General features: G+C 55.3%; 1 pseudogene; it reads left to right on the top strand.

Annotated features, from left to right (window-relative positions):
* The first annotated feature begins 665 nt into the window (after positions 1-665).
* On the top strand, positions 666-7,680 carry LOC115329182 (annotated as a pseudogene).
* Positions 7,681-9,560: the final 1,880 nt, after the last annotated feature.

Raw genomic sequence — 9,560 nt, 5'->3', positions numbered from 1 at the left:
GCTGGCAAAGAATGTCTCGGGGCTCCATCCTTCTCGAGCTAGACTACACAGCAGCAGTAGCTGCCATCAACAGGAGGGGCAGCCTCTGCTCCCCACAACTCACCAGGATAGCCCACGAGCTATGGTCGTGGTGTTGGGCAAGGGGAATATCAGTCAGGGTGCAACACATACCGGGGCACAACACGGGTGCCAACCAAGCGTGGCCAGGAGTGATGGATGCCAGCAGTTGGAAACGGCCTGCTCATATTCAGTAAGGGTCAATTGTCTGTGGGGCCCCATGCACATGGACCTTTCCACAGACTTCTCCAACCGCCAGCTGAGGCACTACAGCTGGAAGCCAGACCCTCGGGCGCAGGGGCGGATCCAGAACTCCATTTTGGTGGGGGCGGAAAATTTGTAACGATACTATTCTCCCATTCTTTCGTGTGTACCGGGGGGTCCACCCATGTGAAATTTCCCTCCAAGAAGGGGGAGGGGGGATCCCCCCCCCCCCCTTGGATCCGCCACTGCTCGGGCGGCAGCAGTGGATGCTCTCAGCCAGGACTGGACAGGGCAGGGCCTCCATGCCTTCCCACCGTTCAGCCTTGTGAGCAGATGCATTGCCAATTGTTGCAGACCTCTAAAAGTCCGCTCATTCTAGTAGCTCCGGTCTGGCCATCTCGGCCATGATATGCCTCGCTGCTGCACCACTTGTACCAAGGAACGTCTTCTTTCCCATTCACACGACCTACTGCACAGCCACGATGGGCAAGTACATCCAATGCTCAGCACGGGGAGCCCGGCACTAGCAGCATGGAGACTGACCAACTCCAGCAAACACATAGCCAACTTTCAGAGCAGGCTGCACGCCTCATTGAGGCATCATGGAGGCAGGGAACACAGCTCACCTATACCTCTTGCTGGCGCAGGTGGGAACGCTGGTGCCATTCAAGGACTGTTAAGGGGATGGTGAACCGAAATTTGGATTTCAGGAAAAACAATGCAGGCGATGTAGGCAGGATGCTACAATCCTTAGAACACTACTCGTAAGGCGATATCTTGAATGGACGGCCATATTTTTGGAAAAGAGGTCGAGATTGAACCAGGCCGACGAGGCGCGTGACTGTAAATATTGCCGCGCGCGCTCGCCAACTAGGCAGCGCGCGCGTGGCGTAATGGAATTATCGCGCCTGCCTCCCACGCGAAAAGCTAGGGTTTGAATCCTGGAGCGACATGTATTTTGTTTATTCCTCTAATTTAGTGTTCTGGAGAATTCGAGAATCATGTTGCTTGTTCCAGGCCCGAATGTTCCACGCGTCGAAGTTTCTTCGCCGATTATTCCAGAAGACCACGCATGTACATTAGGGGCTCCGCGTGGCGAGCCGCAGTCAGTTTCGCCCCAGCGTTCGACTGTGCTGCTACGCCGACTTCGACGCCCGCGACGCTCTGTTATTATCTTTCTACCCTTTTAGTTTTTTGGCACAAGTTCGCCACATTAAACGTTTCTTTCTTTCTGTTTATTTAGTGTTCCTTTGGTCACCACCCGTGACATTTTGGTGGAGGTGCGGGGTACCCGCATGCCCGTGCAGCGCTCCCCTCCGAGTTCTCGGAGTGCAAGTCCGAACACAAGCCCCCAAGAACCCAACGAGGACCAGACCGAGATCCGATTAAGTCGCCGGAACCTTGGCCTACCCCCGGAGTTAGGACCCTTGCCACCCAGGACCAGGCAAACAAGGAGGACGACGATGGCCAACCAGTCGGAGACCCCGGCCGCTCCAGCCGTCGTTTACCTGCCCGTCGTACCGCGGACGGCTGCTCCATTCCACGGCGAGCAATACGAAGACGTCGAAGACTGGATTGACCAGTATGAACGCGTTGCCCGCCACAATTGCTGGACCGACGAGCAGCGCCTGAACAACGTCTATTTTTCGCTTGAGGGTACCGCCAAGCACTGGTACGAGAATCATGAGTCCTATTTGACGTCGTGGGACATGTTCAAGACCGATCTCAAGGCTACGTTCAGCAACCACCACCGCCGAGAGAGAGCCGAGGACCTACTGCGAACCAGAACCCAGGGCCCCAACGAGAGCGTCACCGGCTTCGTCGAGGATGTTCTTCGCCTGAGCGCCCGCGCCGATCCTCAGGCTACAGAGGAGAAGAAGCTGCGACACCTGATGAGGGGTGTGAAAAGCGAGATATTCGGAGGTCTCATTCGCAATCCCCCGACAACTGTGGACGGGTTCGTCACGGAGGCGACGAATATGGAACGTGCCCTACCAGCACGCGCCAGGCACCACGAGCGACACCCTGGCGTGACTACTCTGGCGACATCCGGATACAACCTTGGTACCGACCTCCCAGGCATCCGTGACATCATCCGTGAAGTCGTCCGGGAAGAAATCCGCAAGATGCTCCCCGCTATGGATCGCCCGTCCTCCCTGTCGCTAGCCGAGGTCGTGCGAGATGAAGTTCATCGGGCCTTCCAACCTGAGGTTCCGATCAACATGACGACGCCAGAGGAGCCGACTTTGAGCTACGCCGCCATGGCCCGACGACCGCCGCAAGCTAACCGCCAGGCCACGGCGCCACCCCGACGAGACCCTCCGATGTCACAGTATCCTCGACGCCAGGAAGGGCAAGTCCAGGACGTCCGCCCGGAGCAACCCTCGTCGAGGAAGACCGACGTGTGGCGAACGGCCGACCGACGCCCGCTCTGCTACCACTGCGGGGAACCCGACCATGTGTACCGCCGATGCCCATACCGACGACTCGGGCTGCGCGGGTTCCACCCAAACGACCCGCGCCCCCGGTATGGTGAACGCCCTCGGGAGATCGACGAGTACCTGCGACGACCCCAGTCCCCCGAGCCTGCGTCCCGCCGAGAGTTCCGGTCGCCATCGCCGCGACGTCCAGCTTCGCCGATGCACCGACCCCGACGTGAAAGCCTGTCACCCCTCGCTCCTCGCCGGGGAAACTAGGCGCGGCAACCCCTGGAGGTGGAGTTGCCGAAGACGACCGACGTAAAGAGCCTCCAAGAACGACGGAGCGCTCTTACTCCCCCGACGCCACGCATCGCTACGACGCCCCTGCAACGGTGTCCAACAACCTAAACGTCGTCATTGACGGCCACGACGCATCGGCACTCGTGGACACCGGAGCAGACTACTCAGTCTTGAGTGGGAGGCTCTCCCGCCGCCTTCGAAAAGTCATGACGCCGTGGGAAGGACCCCAAATACGAACCGCCGGAGGACATCTCATTACACCAATCGGGAGATGCACTGCTCGCGTCGAGATCCACGGTGAAACGTGCCCTGTCAGGTTCGTCATTCTACAAGACTGTTCGAGGGACGTTATCCTCGGAATGGACTTTCTCTGCGAGTATGGCGCCGTCATCGACCTCGGAACAAACCGGCTGACGCTACGAAAACCTGCTCCACCATCGGAGGAACCCCAAGCGACGTCACCCACGGTCCGAGTCCTCGCAAACCACGTAAACCTACCACCGCGGTCGAGTGTTTTCGTGCTTGTCGGGATCGATGAAGCTTCCTATGGTGAAGTTCTTCTCGAGGGAAACCTCCAATTGCTCCTGGGAAGAGGCATAGGCGTCGCAAGGGGAGTAGCTGAACTTCAGGATGGGCGGACTGTGGCCCTCGTGACGAACTTCCGAAACGAAACGCAACACCTCACGAAAGGTGCAGCCGTGGGCCACGTCGAGGAACTCCGAAACCCCGCCGAAATCACCGCGATTACTGACGAATTCTCGCCGTCCCAGCAAGACAGTACGTCGCCAGCGCAGCTCGACATTGACCCTAAGCTTCCGGACCCTAAACGACGTCAGCTGGTTAACCTCCTCGCCGAATACCGCGACTGCTTTGCGACGTCGTCGAAGGTGCGCCAGTCCGCGGTTGCCAAGCACCGCATCGTTACCGAGGACGACGCGCGCCCTGTGCATCGATCACCGTACAGAGTCTCCGCGAAGGAAAGGGAAGTGATCCAGCAGCAAGTTCAAGAGATGCTGAATGACGACATAATCCAACCTTCAAGCAGTCCATGGGCCTCTCCAGTCGTGCTGGTTAAGAAGAAGGACGGAACTCTTCGGTTCTGCGTGGACTACCGGCAGCTCAACACGGTTACGAAGAAAGACGTCTACCCACTGCCCCGCATCGACGACACTCTAGACCGGCTGCGCCACTCTCGATACTTTTCATCGATGGACCTGAAGAGCGGCTACTGGCAAATCGAGGTCGACGAACGGGACCGAGAGAAGACAGCCTTCGTCACGCCGGATGGACTCTACGAGTTCAAGGTGATGCCCTTCGGACTATGCACGGCGCCAGCAACTTTCCAGCGTGTCATGGACACCGTACTGGCAGGGCTGAAGTGGCAGAGCTGTCTCGTCTACCTGGACGACGTCGTAGTATTTTCAGCTGACTTCGACGAGCACTTGCGACGACTCCGCACGGTTCTCCATGCCATACAGACCGCCGGGCTCACTCTCAAACCGTCAAAGTGCCGGTTCGCCTATGACGAACTGAAGTTCTTAGGTCACGTGGTTAGTAACGAAGGCATTCATCCAGACCCAGAGAAGACTCGCGCGGTCGCAGCATTTCCAGTGCCAAGAGACAAGAAGGCCGTGCGAAGGTTCCTTGGGCTATGTGCCTACTATCGGCGCTTCGTTCGAGATTTCGCAAGGATTTCCGCACCGCTCACAAACCTCACGAAGGACGCCGAGAAGTTCGAATGGGCCGAGGAGCAGCAGCAGGCATTCGACGAGCTGAAGCGACGACTGCAGACGCCTCCTGTTCTTGGACATTTCGACCAGGATGCGGAAACCGAGATTCACACGGACGCAAGTAACGCAGGACTTGGCGCGGTACTGGTTCAAGTTCAAGAAGGCACCGAGCGAGTCATCGCCTACGCAAGTCGGACATTGTCCATGGCGGAGCGAAATTACTCCACGACTGAAAAAGAATGCCTTGCGGTCGTCTGGGCAATCACGAAGTTCCGCCCGTACTTGTACGGGAGCCCGTTCCGTGTAGTCACGGACCACCATTCGCTCTGCTGGCTTGCTAACCTGAAGGACCCGTCAGGACGTCTTGCTCGATGGAGCCTCCGACTACAAGAGTTTAACATGACAGTGGTCTACAAGTCCGGCCGGAAGCACAGCGACGCCGACTGCTTCTCCAGAGCCCCCGTCGAAACCCCTTCCGGCTGCAGCGACGACAATGACGACGAGAGCTTCCTAGGAGCTGTAAACGCCGACGACATGGCACGACGTCAACGGGACGATCCTGAGCTGCGCGCATTAATCGAGCACCTGGAAGGGGGTGGGGGTACCGTGCCACGTGTCTTCTCACGAGTATTGCCGACCTTCGCCATTCGACAAGGTGTACTCTACAAAGAGAACTTCGGCGACAACAGCACACCGTGGTTGCTGGTAATCCCGACCGACCTTCGGGAGGAGATCTTTCAAGCACGCCACGACGACCCGACGTCGGGACACCTCGGTTACAGCCGAACACTGGCCCGTATTCGTGACAAGTATTACTGGCCAAAGCTCCCCAAAGCCGTCCACCTCTACACCCGATCGTGCCACGAGTGCCAGCGACGTAAGAAACCGCCAACGAAACCGGCCGGTCTCCTGCAGCCGATTGCTCCCCCGACCGCACCGTTCCAGCATATCGGAATGGACCTACTTGGCCCCTTTCCGCCGTCAACATCGGGAAACCGCTGGATAATCGTCGCCACAGATTATCTCACGCGGTACGCCGAAACGAAAGCCCTCCCTTCAGGGACTGCTGTGGAAGTCGCCAAGTTTTTCATCGAGTCCATTGTCCTCCGGCATGGCGCCCCCGAAGTCCTGATCACAGACCGAGGGTCATCGTTCATGGCACAGCTGACCCAAGAAATCCTGCGTCTCAGCCACACCAGCCATCGTCGCACCACGGCGTACCACCCGCAGACCAACGGGCTCACGGAAAGACTCAACAAGACCATCGCCGACATGATTTCCATGTACGTCGACGTGGAGCACAAGACATGGGACGAGGTGCTGCCGTACGTCACCTTTGCCTACAACACGGCCGTACAAGAGACCACCGGAGTGACACCCTTTCAACTGGTGCATGGGCGCAGGGTAACGACAATGCTGGACGCGATGTTACCCCACGAACCGGCTCTCGACGGAAGCGACGACGCCCAGGTGGTTGCCCAACGGGCAGAAGAAGTCCGCCAGCTCACCAGACACCGTATTCAAGCCCAACAACGTGTCGACGCTGGCCGCTATAACCTTCGTCGTCGGGACGTCCACTTCCAGCCCGGAGACAGGGTGTGGGTGTGGACACCGATCCGCCGCCGTGGTCTCAGTGAGAAACTCCTAAAGCGCTACTTCGGACCCTACAAAGTACTTCGTCGACTCGGTGATCTGAACTACGAGGTGATGCCCGATGGAACACGGACTTCATCACGCCGCCCTCCACGACCAGAAGTCGTCCACGTCGTGCGCATGAAGCCGTACTACGCTCGATAGGACAGTGGACCTTACGTATTCCAAATGACTCTTTAGTTTACCGTTCTTTTTGTTTGCTTTTTGTTTTGTGCTGTATCGGGGCGATGCGCTTTTTAAAGGGGGGAGTAATGCCGCGCGCGCTCGCCAAGTAGGCAGCGCGCGCGTGGCGTAATGGTTATCGCGCCTGCCTCCCACGCGAAAAGCTAGGGTTCGAATCCTGGAGCGACATGTCTTTTGTTTATTCCTCTAATTTAGTGTTCTGGAGAATTCGAGAATCATGTTGCTTGTTCCAGGCCCGAATGTTCCACGCGTCGAAGTTTCTTCGCCGATTATTCCAGAAGACCACGCATGTACATAAGGGGCTCCGCGTGGCGAGCCGCAGTCAGTTTCGCCCCAGCGTTCGACTGTGCTGCTACGCCAACTTCGACGCCCGCGACGCTCTGTTATTATCTTTGTACCCTTTTAGTTTTTGGCACAAGTTCGCCACATTAAACGTTTCTTTCTTTCTGTTTATTTAGTGTTCCTTTGGTCACCACCCGTGACAATATACCTAGTTTCCTCCCCTCTTCGCTCCGCTCCCTCAAGGCCGCGAGGCGGAGAAGACGCGAGGCCGTTCCCTCTCCTTCTCGGAGAAACACGACGTGAACAATTCTGTCAAATGCGCCTCCTTTTCTTGAAAAATATGGTCATCCGTTCGAGACAACGCTGTACGAGTGGTTTTGGTTGTTTGTAGCATCCCGTTGCACGCTTTTGCAGCGCCCTTTAATCCCTTTTCTCCCACTCCTACCACAGGTGCTAAACTTTCTCACTAGCCTCTTTAAGGAGGGCCTGGCATATCACACTATAGGATGTTACCACTCTGCCTCGTCTCAGATCTTGCAGAACTTTGATCGTTGCCCTCTAGAGGAACACCCAGTAGTGGTGCGTCTGATGAAGGGAGTATTTAATTCTAACTCCTCCCCATGCCCCGACACCCCACAACTTGGAAGGCGGAGACGGTGACAACTCCTGCAGTCGTGGGGTCCCAACAAGAACCTGAACCTCAGAACGCTCGCTAGCAAGCTAGCTATGCTGTCAACCCTTGTTTCAGCAGGCAGGACTTGTGCCTGCTTTCAACATGCCACATCTGGAAGCAATCGCGTGGTTGGGAGCTTGCGCTCAGTGGCCTCAGAAAGACATCCGGGGCATCTTAACCCCTTCCCACCCTCTTCCCACCATTTGAAGAGGTTCAGGAATTGCGTCCAGTGGAACGCTTGCAGGTGTACCTCGAACGGACTGCAGGACTCCGAGGCGCCCACACGCAGCTTCTGCTCACTGCGCAAAAGCCTTTACGCCCAGCAGCGCGGGACACAGTAGCTCACTGGATAAAACACGCAACGCTTGTGGGCATTTACATGTCGGTTTTCAAAGCGCACTCAACGCGAGGAGCGGCACCTCCAAAGCCATGGAGGTCGGAGTACCACTTGGTGACATTGTAGCAGCAGCCGACTGGTCCTCCGAGGCGACGTTCAATTGCTTTTACTGACGGCAATCAGATATCCAGGCACACTTTGGAACCCAGATGCTGAGAATGCATGCCAAGGCTTTGAACGAGCAGTTGTGAACTTGACAGTAAGTGCGACAGAGGCTGAAGTATAATTACTTGAAGTATAATTACCAGTTCTGACAAATGGTACTTACCTGAAGTTAGAACAGGAATTATCCGAAGCTTATGGAAACACTATCAAGTTCACACTCCCACCACATCCCTGCCCATTTTTGGGGTGAATCATATTCTCTTCCCTGTTGCAGGTCGAGGTGGCTCATTATGGCACCGGCTGTAGCGCGAGCTCCACTAGGTGCGACCACCAGAACATAAAATAAAAACGTTCCGAGTGTACAAACGCCTATGCTCGGTCTTTCTGGCGGGGCCCCACCATCTCAATGCAGCCGCAAGCTGTGCTGTAACCACCAACTCGGAAAGATGAATTTGGAACGTGAGAATACTTCCCCTTAGGGAAGTATTCTTCCCTTCCAAATTTGCCTATAGCACCACCTAGTTTATTTTCAAAATAGCTTTGAAATGTTGACGTCAGTTTCAATATAGAAGGAAAAGCAGTTGTGAACTTGATAGTAAGTGCTTCCATAGGCTTTGTATAATTCCCACTTTAACTTCAGGCAAGTACCGTTCGTCAGAACTGGCAATTGCTTGTGCGGGAAGCAGTTTGAGTTAATTCACGGATACTTTTGGTCGTTACATTTGTTTTGTTCCAGCATGAATGCGGGAAAACCGCAAAGCTGTACAGACCACCTGCGGACTACGTTTAGTGAGTCTTCAGTTCAAACGGCCACCTGATCGTTCGAACTGTCTGCTCCCAAACGTTTCTGCTTGTCGTACGTCTGGTCATTGCGATAAGAAGGGCAGGACTCAAAATACTTCCAAGTTTGAAGCTTGGTTGGAACAAATAGGCTCGGTGTGAACAGTAGATACAAACATGTTGACAATTGTTACCAGTAGCCATCACCGACTTATGCCCGATTCACTTGGTGCTTGCAATTTTCAATATCGACGGCGACATCTCAGCTCCGGTTCACGCTTTTGCAGCCCGAGCGACGTCATGACTGAAAATAGCGAGCAGAATCGCAGCTTGCGAATCAGGCTTTAGCGTCCATTCTGCGGCATCCACGCGGAATGAATCACTGCATGTCACATTCTTCAAGCGAAGTTTCGCGGTGTAACGAGCCTCATTTATTTCGCTGAGGCCGCTACAGTAGTCAGACATTGCCAGTAAGACGTCACATTCCGATGGTTTGTTTACGGTCGACAGCAAGCTTTTTGCCCACACTCCATCGCGGCGCCGGTGGCATCTGCTAGGGCCGCTCCGGTTTGTTTGTAAACACGAGTTGGTGTATACAGGGTTGGGCAGTATCGCAACGTAAATGTATCGCGATAGTATTTCAGAAATGCATTTCGTATCTATATTTCTGTATCGCAAAACATTTTTTTCACCAGTATCTGTATTCCTGTATCGAAATACATTTTGAATGTTTCTATCGCGATACAACCAGAATGAAATGTATTTCGTTACATTTT

The sequence above is a fragment of the Ixodes scapularis genome, unplaced genomic scaffold (genome assembly GCF_016920785.2).
Source record: "Ixodes scapularis isolate PalLabHiFi unplaced genomic scaffold, ASM1692078v2 PGA_scaffold0__279_contigs__length_252992795, whole genome shotgun sequence".
In the NCBI taxonomy this organism is placed as follows: Eukaryota; Metazoa; Arthropoda; class Arachnida; order Ixodida; family Ixodidae; genus Ixodes; species Ixodes scapularis.
This window is presented reverse-complemented; position numbering and strand designations above follow the sequence as displayed.